This window comes from Melospiza melodia, unplaced genomic scaffold, assembly GCF_035770615.1.
Source record: "Melospiza melodia melodia isolate bMelMel2 unplaced genomic scaffold, bMelMel2.pri scaffold_45, whole genome shotgun sequence".
NCBI classification, from domain to species: Eukaryota; Metazoa; Chordata; class Aves; order Passeriformes; family Passerellidae; genus Melospiza; species Melospiza melodia.
Genome location: NW_026948772.1, coordinates 328,451 through 344,783, shown reverse-complemented (window position 1 = coordinate 344,783; position 16,333 = coordinate 328,451). Strand labels below are relative to the sequence as shown.

Genomic DNA, 16,333 nt, shown 5'->3' with positions numbered 1-16,333 from the left:
TTCAGCTGGGAGAAGAAGAAAATGAACAGCCTCTTCCTCCAAGCAAACAAAAAAAAAAAAAAAAAAAAAAAAAAAAACCAAAAAAAAAAAAAAAACCCAAGAAAAAAAAAGGGGGAAAAGTAATTTCCAAAAGTGGCTCGAATATTTGGATGCACTGAGGAGATGCTGAAGGCCCCTCACGAGGCTCCTGCTCCTGTTGTCCAAGCTAAAGATTTCTCATCCTGACCAAACAAGCCCCCTTCTCAAACTTCTCAACATCCCTAGGATACTTTAACCCCCTATCCCACCGCCTAAGTATAACCAACTTCCTCAAAGGAGGACAGAACATTGCATCCCACCTAACTGACCTCTCCTGATACAAAATAGTAGGTCCAGAGGGGCTAGCCAGCCTACAACTTACAGCAACCAAAACTGCCACCACCCTCCACTCAGGCCTAATCAAAGCCTACTTAGGATCATTCACCTTATCCATTCTCATCATCCTCGTAGCCACATACAGAAATAACCAATGGCCCTCAACCTTCGTAAAAACCACCAAATCCTCAAAATCATCAATAATGCCCTAATCGACCTCCCAGCGCCATCAAACATCTCAACATGATGAAACTTCGGGTCTCTAGTAGGCGTTTGCCTAATTACTCAAATCGTCACAGGTCTTCTGCTAGCTATGCACTACACAGCAGATACCCATCTAGCCTTCTCCTCTGTCACTCACATATGCCGAGACGTACAATTTGGCTGACTCATCCGCAACCTCCACGCAAACGGAGCCTCCTTCTTCTTCATCTGCATCTACCCACACATCGGCTGAGGACTCTACTACGGCTCATACCTAAACAAAGAAACTTGAAACATTGGAGTCATCCTCCTCCTAACCCTCATAGCAACCGCCTTCGTAGGATACATCCTACCATGAGGCCAAATATCATTCTGAGGAGCTACTGTAATCACAAACCTATTCTCTGCCATCCCTTACATCGGGCAAACACTAGTCAAATGAGCCTGAGGAGGGTTCTCTGTCGACAACCCCACACTGACCCGATTCTTTGCTCTCCACTTCCTCCTTCCCTTCGTCATCGTAGGCCTTACTCTCGTCCATCTCACCTTTCTCCATGAAACAGCCTCAAACAACCCGCTAGGCATTCCCATAGACTGTGACAAGATCCCCTTCCACTCATACTACACCATCAAAGACATCCTAGGATTCGTACTAATGCTCTCCCTACTCGTCTCACTAGCCCTATTCTCCCTCAACCTCCTAGGTGACCCAGAAAACTTCACCCCAGCCAACCCACTTGTCACCCCTCCTCACATCAAACCCGAGTGATATTTCCTATTTGTTTACGCCATCCTCTGATCCATCCCAAACAAACTAGGAGGCGTACTAGCTCTAGCCGCCTCAATCCTCATCGTATTCCTCACCCCACTACTACATACATCAAAACTACAATCAATACCCTTCCGCCCCCTATCACAAATCCTGTTCTGAACCCTAGTCGCCAACGTCCTCATCCTAACCTGAGTAGGCAGCCAGCCAGTAGGACACCCCTTCATCATCATTGGCCAACTAGCCTCATTCACATACTTCACAATCATTCTAATTCTATTCCCTCTGATTGAGGCAATTGTCAGTGGGCTGTTGCACACTCACAGGAGCCTTGCTTTTTCCACTGTGTGAGCACAGCCTGCAAACTTGCAGGGCAGTGTTAAAATGATTGAGTGAATTGCTCCTTTGCTTTTCGCTGCCTATGGCATTACTTATGGTGCCTATTTTATGACACATTTCACAAGTAAGTAGATGTTTCCTCTCTACTTAGGTTAGGGTGTATCCTTACCTGGCTTTTGTATGTCTTCCTGCTCTTTCTTAGTGACTGAGTTTCTGATTTTGAAACAGAAAGAGCATTAGGATGCCACTGCTTTGGTAAAGCTCCTGTCAAGGCGTTCAGCTAAAAAGGGGGTGTCTGTAGCCACAGGGGCAGCTAGGTATACACATGCAAGTATCCGCGCTCCAGTGTAGGTGCCCTGGACACCCCAGTCAGGCAGATAGGAGTGGGCTCTGACACTCAGGGCTTCTGTGCACCAAAGCAACCTTCTGATGTCACTACGAGAAGGTGGCAACCTTTAAGTTTTTAAAGGTTTATTAAACCTTAAGAAAAGACTGTATAAGGAAAGATTGCAGCACTGGGAAGTCTCCATGATTAGCAGCCACATGCTCATCTACAAAAGGGATACTCTGCTTTTTTTACCTTTAGCCCCTCCCAATGTTTTGTCAGTCAATTCTTTCTCTGCCGTCCAGTGGTGGAGATTACTTTCTTGCATCTTGATTGGAGGTCAATTGTTGTTACACCCCGCCTGCTGGTCACAAGCCAGCCCTCCCCAAATGCCCTGACTACCAAGGCTATTACAAGGGGGATAAGAAAGAGGACTATGGGAGGACGTATTACAATAACAGCACTTTACATTTGAACATAATATCTATCCACATAGTATCTATCTCTTAATTGTGAGAGCCAATTATTACATTACTCACCTATAATGCACAGAAGCAGGAGAGAAGGCACTGGCTTGGCATAACAGCTGAAATAATTGCTAACAAATCTCCCCACATATTTGCACCTTTATTGGACATGGCCAGGACTCCTGTGAATGTACATCTCTGCTTTTCTTCCCCTTTGGAAGCAGTCAAACTGGCAACTCGTGGGGAAACCAAGGGCTTTGTGGGGGCTGCATTGCTCTGCACACACCCAGGCCACCCGTGGAACAGAGCTTTGGTGCCTAAAAAGATCAACCAGAGGAAAACAGCTGGAGGAGGTTTCATTTGGACCTTTCTTAGCCGCTAACAGAAGTTGTCAAAATGAAAGTGACCAAGCAAGGCCTGATCCCTGCTGCCAGCTCAGGGTTAGAAGGGAGGCATTACTTGATTTCAGTGCTGGGTGCACAGGGAATCACTTCCCTAAGCCCTGCACACCCAGCAATCTCACCTAGTAGTTTGTATCCATGGAACTAAGACATATTCAATACTTTGCTGAAACTTACTGGCTAAACATTACCTCCAATTTTTTGACATATTTCAATCACTTCTCAGAATGTATTGACGTCAGAGTAGGAGTGTCCTGTAGCTCCCTGCTGGTCATTGTCACAGGTTCAGGTGACCCATGCACAAAATAACCCAGGAAAAAACTGGGCTTGCAAAGCAAATTCATTCTATTAGTTGCAGTAGCATATAATACATACTGACCTCTGGATTCCCAAAAATCCACTGAACAGGAGAAGGAGTTGGAGCGTGGTGCTCGGCAGCAGAGGCAGGTAGGCAGTGCACTTCCAGGACATCCCCTGGATCAAAACGCTGTGCATCTCGTCCTTCTAAACCCTTCAGCCCAGAACTAGGCCTTGTATCTCCTGCTTAGGAGTGGAATTTTACAGCAGGAGTTAGAGCAGCAGCTCACACATGCCTGGCGTGTGAGATGAGGCCATGATGGCTCAGGATGACTCCATGACTCCCTGCCACCAAGGGCTGCATTGTGCATTGTTCTCCTTTCAAAGCTTGACTGCTCACCCATTGACCAATCCATTGTTTCTCTTTCATGGGTCATGGTCCTACCTGCTAAACAAGACACTTTTCTTCATTGTCTTGTCAACCTGCTCAAACATGGATCAAATATGGCAGGGCCTGGGACACGACTCCAGTTCTGACACAGTCATTTGGGAAATATTCCCATTCCTCATACTCTCCTTTGGTGGTCAAGAGCCTCCTAAAACACTTTCTTCCTTTTGAATGCATTCCAGCTACCTTCTTAGCAGGACCACTCTCCTTATTCTCAAGGCCAAGATAGCCACTTGCACACAGTAAGCACTGCAGTGGGGGAATACATGGTTCAGCACTCCTGTTAAAGCTAAAGGAATTCAAAAGACTATGCCCTGTTTGTTAGACTAAATGCCTCTCCTTCCTATTCTGAGAATCAAACACCAGTGTTTCATCAATAAACCCTGCAGGTGCTCTTGCTGAGTGAAGCCACATTGCTGTGTCAATAAAGCAGCCGGGACTCAGTTTCTTCATGCAGGAAAAGCCAATTCTTTATTCACATAACTCATTTTTATACTGTTTTCACAGACTTGTGTTCAACTTCAACTGGCTGGTAGTTTCCTGCCACACAATTTATTGCTTAGAAGGTGTATTAGTGTGTACATGTTAAGACTCTCTCTTTTTAAGACTCACTGTTACTCAGGTGATTACATTTTTCTTTCGTGGATGCTCATGGGACAAGTTTGTTGTTTATTACAGATGCAAACAGTTTTCTTAGCACAATAGCTTGTGCTAACTGCACTCATGACTATTCCCATGGGAAGTTAGCTGGCTGCACGTAGAAGACGGAACAGGCCAGCTGGGAATTTACCACAGTGTGGTAAATAGGTACGATTCGTGCTGATAACAATTGAAACAAGAATCAATATTGATACAGTAATTAATATTTGTAAATATTAAAACAGGTAAAATTAGTAATGCCGAAGAAAAAGGGAGAGGAGGGGCACCATGCCCCCCCCCCCCCCCAGATGTTCAGGAACAGGAGGAAAGCAAGAGATAATGGTTGCTAAAAATTAACAAAGAAGGAACTCTCTGGTTGTGTCCCAGGAAAATGCTAATTATAAGGGATTTATTGCCTTGATACTCTGTTGAAGGAAGGAGACCATGACACCAGATGGTTCATCACAGGTCCAGTTTATTGAAGAAAGTATCAAACACTTATACAGCAAATAATAAGCTTATGAATATTCTGTAAGCCAAGCAATCTATTGGTTAAACTATACCATCAGCTCTTCCTCATTCCTTTGGGCCTACGTTCTCTACTTCTCACGTCTCACTGTCCATTTCTTTATCATACTCAGCTAGGCCCAAGGACACGTTATCTTGCAGGTGCAAGATTTGGAATTAGCCACGGTCTTGTACTTTTCCATTCTCCAGTCAGCTAAATTCCCAACAGACACCTGCCTGCAAAAAGGCCTCTGCCCTAGTTAGGACATCTTTACCAAAATGATTCGGCTGTGTCCTCCCTCCTCAAGCCACTCTTTGACAAAACTCTCCACAATACTCAGATGTAGTAATTATGTTAGTTTTGGACTACAAAATCTTCATCAGATGACCCCCAAAGACTTGTGCGACCACCAACCAAGTGGTGGCATATGGATGGTAAAGGTGATGATGAGGGCAGAGGTAGAAGTGTGAAGAATAGAAAATGGGAGGAGACGGCATTGACACATGGTATATAAGGACGAATATTCACTTGGCAAGCTTGTATGTGATGTGGCAAGGGTCCCAGAGGCCTGCACTCCATACCCCGCAGTTATCTGTTGCTTATGTGCTATTATTAGAAACAAATTATCCCTTATTTTAATCAAATTCTATTCTATCCAATTTTATATTTTTATATTTTAAATATTCAATTAAAATTGCTACTACTTTTAATATTGTTTGGGGGTTTTTTTTGTCGGGATAATTGGGCAAACATAACAATAGGTAGGCCTGATTTTATAAGGCCTTTCTTTTCTAATAACCCTATCTGTGTGCAATACATTATGACTTTCTTTCAGAAATTAATGAAGAAAATGCAAATTGCCTGCTGAAACCCTTCTGCCCCCTTCCAAATCAGTTTATTCCTCAAGCACATGGCTCAGGCACATCCCTGATGTGCCTCTCTCCCAGCAGCTCAGAGCTGCATTGCACAGCGCTTGCTGTGTGCCAGAGAGCACAAAGTAGGCTGGCCTGGTGGGCCTGAATATTTCTGCCAAACACTCTGCATCTCACACCTTTGCTTTGGCTCAGTGCAGAACTGCAGGATTGCAGGCGCTTCCTCCCAGACCTGCGTGAGGCGCTGGCTCCTGCAGATGTGCCCTGCCAAGCTGTCCCTGCCTCACGCTGGCCTCACTTCCCTGGCACAAGTGCCGGGCCTGAAGGAGGCTGCCCTGTGCTCCAGCCTGCCGAGCAGCCCGGCTCCCTGCCCCGGTGCCCAGAGTGCTGCACACACTGCTGGCCTTTGCCAGGAGTTGCAGGGCAGCCGGCAGAAGAGGAGGAATCCTCAGCCAGCCCAGCGGCCCGCGGCTGCCCTTGGCCTTTCTCTGCTCCTGGGCACACTCCAGACAGCCATGGCCTCCAGGCCGGGCTGTGCCCAGCACGGCTGCGCTTCCCCTCGGCAGCAGCCAGCTGCCACCTGGGCTCTGAGGGCGGAGGATTCGCCCGCTCCCAGGAAGAGGCACCCAGGTCTCGGCTGCTGCCTCTTGCAGCTCCAAGGGCCTCCTTCCTGCCTGCCTCTGCCGGGGCTCAGGCTGCTCCGGCCTCTGCCGGGGCTCTGCTGGGGCTCCAGCCTGGGCAAGGCCGGGCCCGCTCTCATCTCACAGGTGCTGACAGCTCTGCACCACAGGAGACCTTCCCGAGCACCCTCTCTGATCTTTCTGCTTTCTCACTTGAGCAAGGCTCTCCTCCAGCCAAAGAGATTATTGCATTTAGGGAGCCCCAATGCTCTCCAGTCACAGCTGAAGGCCTGCATCTGTATAAGATGTTTGGGCTGCCCCATTCTTCCTGTGCTTTTGCTTTTAAATGCCATTGCCCTTTCTGCCTAAAATAGAAGTACCAAAGATGGCCAAAAACAGACCAGTGGGCCATATTCCAAAGGCAGTGTGGTCTGGAGAGGATGAATGAAGAACATCCTTCCCCACTTTCACACCATGCCAAAGACACTGTTTCACTTTCCACCTTTAAGAAACAACAGACAATTCAGAAGGAATTCTCGAGTTTATTCGCAGAGTGAGAAGGAAGGGAATCTTCAAGGTGAGTTGTGGTTTCAGAAACTTTATTGATTTTCAATCCTACTCTAACCCTAACCCTTACCTTAACCCTAATCCTTATCCTTATCCTTATCCTTATCCTTATCCTTATCCTTATCCTTATCCTTATCCTTATCCTTATCCTTATCCTTATCCTTATCCTCATCCTAATCTTTATCCTTATCCTTATCCTTATCCTTATCCTTATCCTTATCCTTATCCTTATCCTTATCCTTATCTTTTTCCTTATCCTTAATCTAATCCTAATCCTAATCCTAATCCTAATCCTAATCCTAATCCTAATCCTAATCCTAATCCTAATCCTAATCCTTATCCTAATCCTTATCCTAACCTACAATCCTACTCTAAACTGATTGAGGAATAAATGGTCCTGATGATTGTCACATTCTTGTCTCCTTCCTCTTCTTCACTGAAACAATCAGTGGCACCAGGCTGGACGCAGGCTCAGCAAATCTTACAAATGGATGCTGCCCAAAGGGAAAAAAAACAGATCAACAAAAAACAATGAACCATGACTTTCCAAGCTCAGTGCTTCACAGGATTCCTCCTGCTCCTAGAAGGATGCAGGAAGAGGAACAATGGGACTGTCTACACCTCCATCTTTATGTGCAGACTTTGCCATCACAGGCAAACCTGGCCCAGAATCCCACTCATCCATTTATACAGGTGTCTTCATCTTGCTGAGATTTTAGCCCTGCCAGTGCTCTAGAAATGGTGCTTTCTGTCCTTGGAGTTTCTTCTTTTCAGGAAACTCCAAAGCCTCTCATTGGTCCCTCTGAAAGACAGGCAGTGTGCTGATTGCCACAGGGACAGAAAGCAGTGTCTACCTTTCCATGCCCTGCCCCTCGTGTGCTGGATGGCACCTTCCTTCCCAGCAGGGCCAGCCCAGTGGCACTGGGCCCTGCAGTTCCCTCTCTGCCACACAACCTGGCAGTAACCCTGGCACAGTTCCCGTCTGCTTGAGCGTGCCAGGCAGCAGATGGGGCTGGGACAAGTCCCTCCCAGCTGTCCCTGTTTGCGTGGCAGAAACCTCTGAGGGTGGGCTGGGGGGCACAAACCAGGGCCCCTCAGAGGCTCACAGTGAGCCCCCCACAGCCCCTCCTGCCCACAGCCAAATCTCTGACTGCTCAGCTGGGACTGGCTTCCTTGGGTTCCTCCACCACCATTTCATGTCTCTGTACCCTGCATTGCTCTACTTCAATTCTGTTGCCATTACATAAAACTGAACACCCCACCAAATTACAAAAGAAGGTGACAGAAACAGCCAGAGGACCTCTCTGACTCAGGAAATGCAGAGAGAGGTGGGGTTGCTCAGTTTTGTCAAGAACAGGCCCCAGGGAGACTTTATTGCCACTTTCCAAAACTTCAGAGTGGCTTTGAGGAAAGTGGAGGACATCTTTTTTAACAGAGCCAGTTACAATAGGATGTGGGTGAATATTTTTTAACACAAATAGGATCTAATCAGAACTTGTTTACTCGGAGCATGGTGTGACCCTGGCACAGCTTGCCCCAAGAGGTTGTAGGTGCCCCATCCCTGCAACCATTCCGGCTCCAGTGGGAAAGGGCTCTGAGAAACTTGATGTCTTTAAAGAAGTCCCTGCTCATTGCAGGACACTTGCACCAGAGGACATTTGCAGGGCCCTGCCAGCCCAGCCCAGTCTAGGATTCCTCACTGTTTTCATTTGAAGAGCACCAAGAGTGGAGGTGAGGAGGAAGGGGGCTCATCTGCTGCCTTGGGCGTGAGTGGAGGAGAAGCCCATCCCTCAGAGCCTGTTTCACCTGCAGCCCCTTCACATTTTACCTGCAGGAGCTCCTTGGCAGACCAGCGCCGCGCCTCGTCTCTCTGCAGGCAGCAGCTCAGGAAGTCACGCAGGCAAGATGAAAATAGGTTGGGCTGCTGCAGCTTTTGTCTTCCTCCTGTGGCTATCAGGAGTTGGGGCTGGGGAAAAAGGAGACACCAGGCTCCACCTGCTTCTTTCCCATCTGTCACTGCTCTCCCAGATCCCACTGATTAAGCTCCACTCTGCAGTGGCAGTTTCTGCCCTGGCAGAGACCCAGAGATGACTTTCCTTTACCAACCAAAAAACCCAAACCCCGATGCAGCCACAGCCTCTCCAACATCTCACAGATCTTGCCTTGGCAGCTGATTACATTGACTGACCTAATTAGTGGGAACTACATCAGCACAAGCACATTTCCTTCCCTGACGATTCATACCAGCTTGAGAGGCTTTTTGGAAGAAGGACTTTGCTATACTAACTCTACTGTATCCAAGGGTTAGTACATGGAAAGCATTTCTGCAGTGCTTCTTGGTCCCTTAAGCAACGCTGCCACAAAACAAAACTAATCAAGCTTTTTGCTTTGTTCTTAAAAACAATGGGAATTGGAGGGAAAGAAAGGAAATCCACCAGGTATTCCTCAGGTAAGGAAACAAATCTTTGGAATCTCATCTTCAACACAGACACATTATGATCCATGCACAAATGTACTGGGATGAAAACTCCTGCTTGGACACACAGGAGCCACCTGCAGCTCTGTTTCTCAGCAGTCTGAAAATTTCTGCTTTCCTTACATGGAAAAGAAAAACCTTTCATGGTCAAATCAGAAGGAGAGGTTCCATCCCTACAGTCACCCTCTACTCATTTGGCTACTCAAGTCAATGCATGAATGGTAGGCCCATCCCAGAAAGTGCCAGGAAACAAATGGGAGGTTTCTGGCAGGCTCTCCACATAACCAGGCTCTGGCTTGGTGACGGGCAGAATGTGGCTTGGGCTGGGAGAGAAACACGGTCACTGAGTGTTTCAGCAGCACTGCACAAGAAGCAGAAGAGACTCTGTGGCCTTTACACCCTCATGCCCAGGTTTCAGGCACATTTCCCAGTGAGAAGAAACTGCACAGGGGGTTAAGTTCCTCTCTAAAAACCAGTGCCTTAGCAACTTTCATGTGTTTGGGCTTCTTTTCTTCATTTCTGGAAATGTAACACCAGTTCTGAGAGGCTTGCCTTGTAGTTTTAGGGGCATCTTCACAGACAGACAAGTGGGAACAACTTGAAACCCAAAGCAAATGTTGCCTGAGAAGAGCTGGGGAGTGTTTGCCTGTGGTGAGGCTTGAGCTGTCTGGCAATCCCCTTCCATGATGTGCAGAAACATCCAGCTGCTCCCCAGAACTCAGTCCCTCTGGGCACGCAGGCCTCTGGAAACACCTGACGATTCCAGCCTTTCTCCTGCTCAAGAGCATCTAATCTAAGCTGAGCTCCAGTTTCTTCAGCAAGGCCAAGGATGCTCACTTCCATGCAGCTGACAGTGTCCATGGAGCTCAGCAGGTCTTTCTGATACTCCTCAGGCCAAGGAATTACAGTGTAGATTGGCAAGACATCGGCTGATCCTTATCCAGTGTGGTTCATGTGGAACCAAGCTCTAACACGCTGACAAGTCAGAGGCAGAGAGCTCATTCTGCTTTTGCAAGATGGTATTTAGAAACATAAGACACCAACTTGGAACTATTCAAACCTCAACTTGCAGAATCCATCTCAAATAGACAAAAAGAACAATGGCAAGAGGCCTTGGAGTCTCCATAAAAATGCCCACCACTGTCATGATAACTCTGTGCTCATGGCACTGAAATAGAGGGTGACCAAAGAGACTTTGCTATTATCCTCTTCAACCCAAAGGAGAATTTCAAATCCAGAAATTGCAATGCACTCCCCTTGTGTACAAATAATTTATGCGGCTGTCTGTCCTTTTCCCACATCACCAGAGGTGAGAAAGAGGGTTTTATCCTGACTCTCAGCTGAGCTCAGCCACTGGCCATGGTGGGGAGCTGGAGCCCTCCCTGTCATTAGAACTGTGCAGGCCAGGGATGGCCCTGCTCCTGAGGTAAAGAAACACAGCACTGGTGTCAACTGCCCACGCTGGATCCCAGCCCAGGCACCTGCCTGCAAGCTCATCAACTTGTTAAAGTACCCAGAAACAGCCAAGGGTTTGGCAAACAATTCTAACTGCAGTTGGAGAAAAACACATCCAAAACTTATCCAGGCCACCCACACACGTGACTGAACAATGTACAGATGACTTGAAAGCCTGAAAGTTTCAACAGCCACAGGATTTGGAAAAGATGCTACAGAATGGAAGAGAAGAGCTGCATTTAAAAAATGAAAAAGCAAGCAGGATTTCTTGGGCATTGCTTTGGTAGTAGGTTTTTTTCTCTTTTCCTTTTTTGTTTACTTTTCTTTTTCCTTTTTTCCTATGTTTTCTATAAAATTGAATCTGGGAAGGTCTAACCTCTATTTCTCAGGATATTTATCACATGTCTACCCTGTCCACTGAAAAATTCTTGTCCTTCAGAAACAGAGTTCCAACATTGTTCAAAAAACAAGTGGGAAATGTCAGGCACGGCTGGAGGCCAAAATGGCAGGTTTTCTGACCTGGTTAGGTTTCTGAACTGCCACTTCCCTTTCTGATACAACCAAAGCTACAGCAGATACTGATGTGTTGCAGGGGCATTTTTAGAAGGGGACCTTGGTGGAAGTGGTGCCAGCAGATGGCAATGGGATTTTGTCCAATGGCACACAGAACACGGGACAGGTGAGAAAGACAGTGGGATCAGTGAGTATTTGCACCTTACCAAGACAGGAGTTTCATTCCAGGAAGGAACTTCTTGTTCCACCATTTCGATGCCCACAATTCCCAAAGACCATATGTCCACTTTGGGGCCACATGGTTGACCTGTCACCACTTCAGGCGCCAGCCACCCAGCAGCACCGGCCACGGAGCTCCGTCTGCCCTGCTCAGGGCTGAGCTGAGCAAAGAGGCCAAAGTCAGCTGTGGAGAAAAAAAGAAACCGTGAAAGCCAGCTCCAATTAGGAAACCAAGCAAAAGAATTCCCCACTCTCAGGCTAAGAATGTGCTGTTGAATCTCCTGGAGAACTGTCCACACTCGATTTCCTTGGGGCTTTAGCCAAGGGAGTATGGAAATGGCCACTTCCAAAAAAACCCAGGTTTCTTAATGCTGCTCACAGCAGTGGACTTCATTCCCCTGAAGCTTTAGATTGTTGATCCCTCTGTCTAGAAGGGACACACACAGAGCAAGGCCACTCTTGACTGCTTGTGGTTCCTTATACCTCTGTGCACGTTGCAACTGTGCCCTCAGCTCGCAGCAGGGGTCCCTGCACTGCCACCAGCACCATTTTTGGGGAGCTGGCAGTCACTCCAAGCAGCCCCACACCCACATCCCTGGAACGCTGCACCTGACCAAGAATATACTGACCCAGCTTGACAGAACCGTCAGTTCTGAGAAGGATGTTGCTGCTCTTCACATCTTGGTGGATGACATGGTTTGAATGAAGAAAATCCAGTCCTTGCAGGCACTGAGCGAGAAAACAGAAAGAGGAGGGCAAAAATGAGTGATGTGATTTCATCACACAAGAAAGGAGACAAAGAATCTAAAAGATTCCCTCTCCAGGGAAATGGGGAGTAATGGCAGAACAGTAATGGCCACTGAGAGGAAGAGCGTGCTGCTCCAACACTTGCAGAGCAGGACCTTTCTGAGGAAAGGCACATCAGCTTTTGAAAGAGCAACAGCACCTGCTGTTGTAGGCTGTCCCCTGCAAACCAGCCAGGACGACTCCTGCTGCAGTGGACGTGCTTTTTCCATGCAGAGGACAAAGGAGGGGTTTGGAAAGGAAAAGTCCCTCCCTTTGGTGTTTAGTGGATCACTTTTGGGTGGGAGGCTGCATGGAAAAGATTTTCTTGCTGGCCTCAGCACAGGCTTGGAAGTATCACACCAGTCACTTTGCGGAAGCAAAGAGCATTTTGGCTGCACTTCTATCCTTTTCAGCTGAGGACTCTGGGAAATGAGTATTTTTTTCTTTTCTGGTCATTTCAAATCCTGCCACCAGCACCTTTCCTTTTACAGGCAAGAATGCAGTGAAGACAGACTCCAGGCAAACATTTAGAGAGGCAAGGTGGAGAACAGAAAATACAAATACAAGAGACAGAGCTAGAATACAACGGCAGGAGATAAGAGTACTGGCACTGAGTACAGTGAGTGCAGGGGCACTGGCAGGCCTTTCCCTTGAGATGCTTTTACTTGCCCATAGCATACCAGCAACACAGAAACAAAGCTTGGCACAGGAAATCACTCCAGCTCTGAGCCCCTGTTTCCCAGACAATGCTGCCCAAGCCCTTGGAAACACAGCTGGGATTGCTGACCTCCCGACTGATGGCTGCCATCTCATCTTCCGACAGGTAGGTCTGGCTGATGACATTGCTCAGAGTGCCTCCATCCATGTACTCCATAACCAGGGACAGTTCCTCACCCACAAGGTAGCTGAAAGAAGGAAACAAGGGCATGGAGATGAATGTACATGGCTAAGTTGCTGTTTGGAAAAGACAGGTTGGTTCTTCTTTTCAGGTCCCTTTGAGACAAAGACAAAATAAAGGAAGAGACATTCCCTCTTGGCTGTGCATTGTTTGCCATCTGTGCAGTCTCAAGGAGAAAGGCACAGCTGCAAAAAAGGAGATGTCTTAGATGGGCAGCAAGCAAAATGTGCAGTTTAGTAACAGCCCAGATAAAAGAAAACCTGTCATGCATGGTGTTTCTGGAAAAAAAGCACCTAGTCTTCCTGGCATGCATAGCAATGGGAAACAGTGGCAACAATCCAAGGGAAATCCTTGTTAGTTTACCTGGACGTAAGAAGACACTTGAAAAAAATCAAGCTCCAAAACAAAGTGGTGGCTGTGAATACAGAGATCATTGATTTAGTAAGACACAACTCATCCGGGTTTTTGAACAATTTTCAAATACCATGTGCCAGCGAAGACTCATGCAGACAAAATGCAATCTCTTCCCATCCACTGGAGATGAACAGAGCAATAATAATTAGCCAATAATTACAGCTCTATTTTCTGCCAGTGACCAAAGTGGGAATTTTACCTTGCATGTTTGCAACATACAAACAAACATTCATGGGACAAAAGCACAACTCACCTGTCTAAACAGTTGACCAGGTTGGGATTTCTATTCACCTTCATGACCATGAGTTCGTTGACTTTTAGTTCCTTCTTCCTCAGTCCTTGAAGCTGTATTTTCTTGATGGCCACCTAAAACGACATTGAAAATCAGTAACTTGAGAGGTTGGTGGCATGAGACCACAAGACACGTGGAGCGAGTGATTTTGCAATGACACAGCTGAGCTGTGCCAAACTGCCTTGTGATTAGGCACTGCAGTAGTTAGGAACTGACATTCCAACAGCCCATTTCTCTGCTCCCTTGGGAGCCAGTTACAGGACACGTGGACATTTTGCCTTGACCACTTGGTAACAGCGGTGTCTCAGTTATCACCCACAAACCTCTGACCACACTCTCTGCTGCTTTGTTTGGGACTCAGAAGAAGTAATCCATGCCTTAATACTCTGTGGATACATCTTGGGCTATGGGCAGGGCTTAGGGCTTTCAGGGACGCCTTGCAGATCTCTCCCTATGTGCAGTTCCCAAGTGCAGCACTGCAGGTGGCTAAGGAACTACCAGTAACTTTCAGATGGATTTGCTGGCAGCCAGAAATGAGAATTCAGGACTCTGAAGCTGTAGCCCCAAAGAGCAGTGAGGTGCTCAAAGGTAGCGCCTTTGTTTTAGCAATGGAGAGCGAGTGAGCGCGTCCTTCTCTGAAAGGAACCGCTGCCCTCCGTGCCTTCCTTCCGGCAGCTGAGGAGGACAAAGTCCCAAATGTGTTCTGTGGGCTGGCACCAGTCTGTGCTTCTTGTGCCTTTTCAGCACAGCTCTGCCCAAAGCTCCAGCCACAGCTCACACCAGAGGGGAAAGCCCTCAAGTGCAGCAGAGTCTGCAGGGGCTGTTGACATTTACCTCTCCTCCTGTGGCAGTGTCAAGTGCTTTACAAACATCTCCAAAAGTCCTAGAAACAAAACAGAAGCAGAGGGAGGAGAAGCCATTTAGATCTTGCAGTGAAAGCCAGCCCACACAGGTGATCTGTGCTGTAAATACCACAGACCTGCAGGACACTGGAAGCATTGAGATGTGTTTGACAATGCCTTCTGAGCACACTTAGAAATTCTGATCAGCACTGACAATCTAAGCCCAGTGCCTGAACACATTTGCAGCTTGTCTGACTTCACACTTGATACCTATTCCGCCAGCAAAACATCTGATGCATAGTTTTGTAAAATTAACATTGCTTGGACTCACCCACTGCCAATATTTTCCAGTTCAATGTATTTTAGAATAGGATTTTCCATCTTCACCATTCTCCCTGAGGGAAACAAAATGCAAGATGTTCACTTCAAAGCAGAGATCTCACCTTCTAGGCGATACAAAAGGCAGCCCCACTGTCTGGGGCTCTGAGCCCTCCCTTTGTGGACAGCTGGCTAACAACAACAGGAACGGGAACTGGAACAACAAGAAAAGAACAGCAGGCCCACAGCACAAGTGGCTGGCACATAGACTGATTTCCAGCATCCTTTTAAGTGAGAGACCTCTTGACAGCAGGCACACAGGGAAGCACAGGGAGATACATTCAGAGGAGACTGAGACCAGAAGAGAATACCTACCAAGGCAAGTAAGTTTGTCATCTAGAAACATTTAGGAGAGCTGGAACTAACAGTGCCTTTGTTTTCTTGGGAATAAACACTGTGAGATTTAGAAAAGGTTTCCTACTTGCTAAGATTAAGTGCACCAGGACATCTAGAATCAATTCCTCTGAACAGATGCCAAGTTCAGAACAGGAGGAATATTGCCAAGTGTTCCCATCTTTTCCACCTTGCAGCAGTTTGCCAGAAGAATGCCTCTGTGTTTGTAAACCAGAGCAGCTCATGCTAGAACCAATCCCCACAGGGCTTTCAGCATCAGGACCCTCACCCTTTATGAGCAGGCTGAGCTCACAGACGCCCTTGCCCGTGCCCTGCGTGAAGAGCCGCGCCTCTTCTCTTCACCCTGACAGCGCGGATCAGTCGCTCCCATTGCACTCGCCCTCTCGGCACCGCACACGTCCCCATCTTTCCAACTCGGCACGGCGGGCACGGGCACAGAGGACAGCAGTGCTCCTCAGGCGTCCCTGTGACACAGAGAGCTGCCCAGAGGAGATGCTGGCCCTCTTGTGAGTCCAGGCCGTGCGAGGCAGAAGCCGGCCCAGAGCAGGGGCTGCTGCCTCAGGCAGCTCCGCGCTGCAGCAGCAGGGCAGCAGCGGGACCCTCCCAGCTAAGGAAGGCTCCAGCCTCTGCATTCCCACCAGCCCTCAGGGGCAGGGCAGTGACCACAGCAAGGCTGGCAAAGCCCAAGCATGAGCACTGACAGGCACTGATGGGAAGAAGCCAGAGTCAGCCTTAGCCCCGGACAAGCTGTTGCCCCCATTCAGGACACAACGGGATGGGCTTTGAGATCAGCCACGCCGAGGTGCAGATCGGTGCCCTTTTTGTCCCAACAGGTGGTGGTAGACACAGAATCCATTGGGCTCTCTTCTCAACCCTACCAGATCTTATCTGAGAGC

The 16,333-nt window shown here is 47.8% G+C and overlaps 1 pseudogene; it reads left to right on the top strand.

The window, feature by feature from the left end:
- Positions 1–508: 508 nt before the first annotated feature.
- LOC134434635 (cytochrome b-like) lies at positions 509–1,639 on the top strand (annotated as a pseudogene).
- The last annotated feature ends 14,694 nt before the right edge of the window (positions 1,640–16,333 follow it).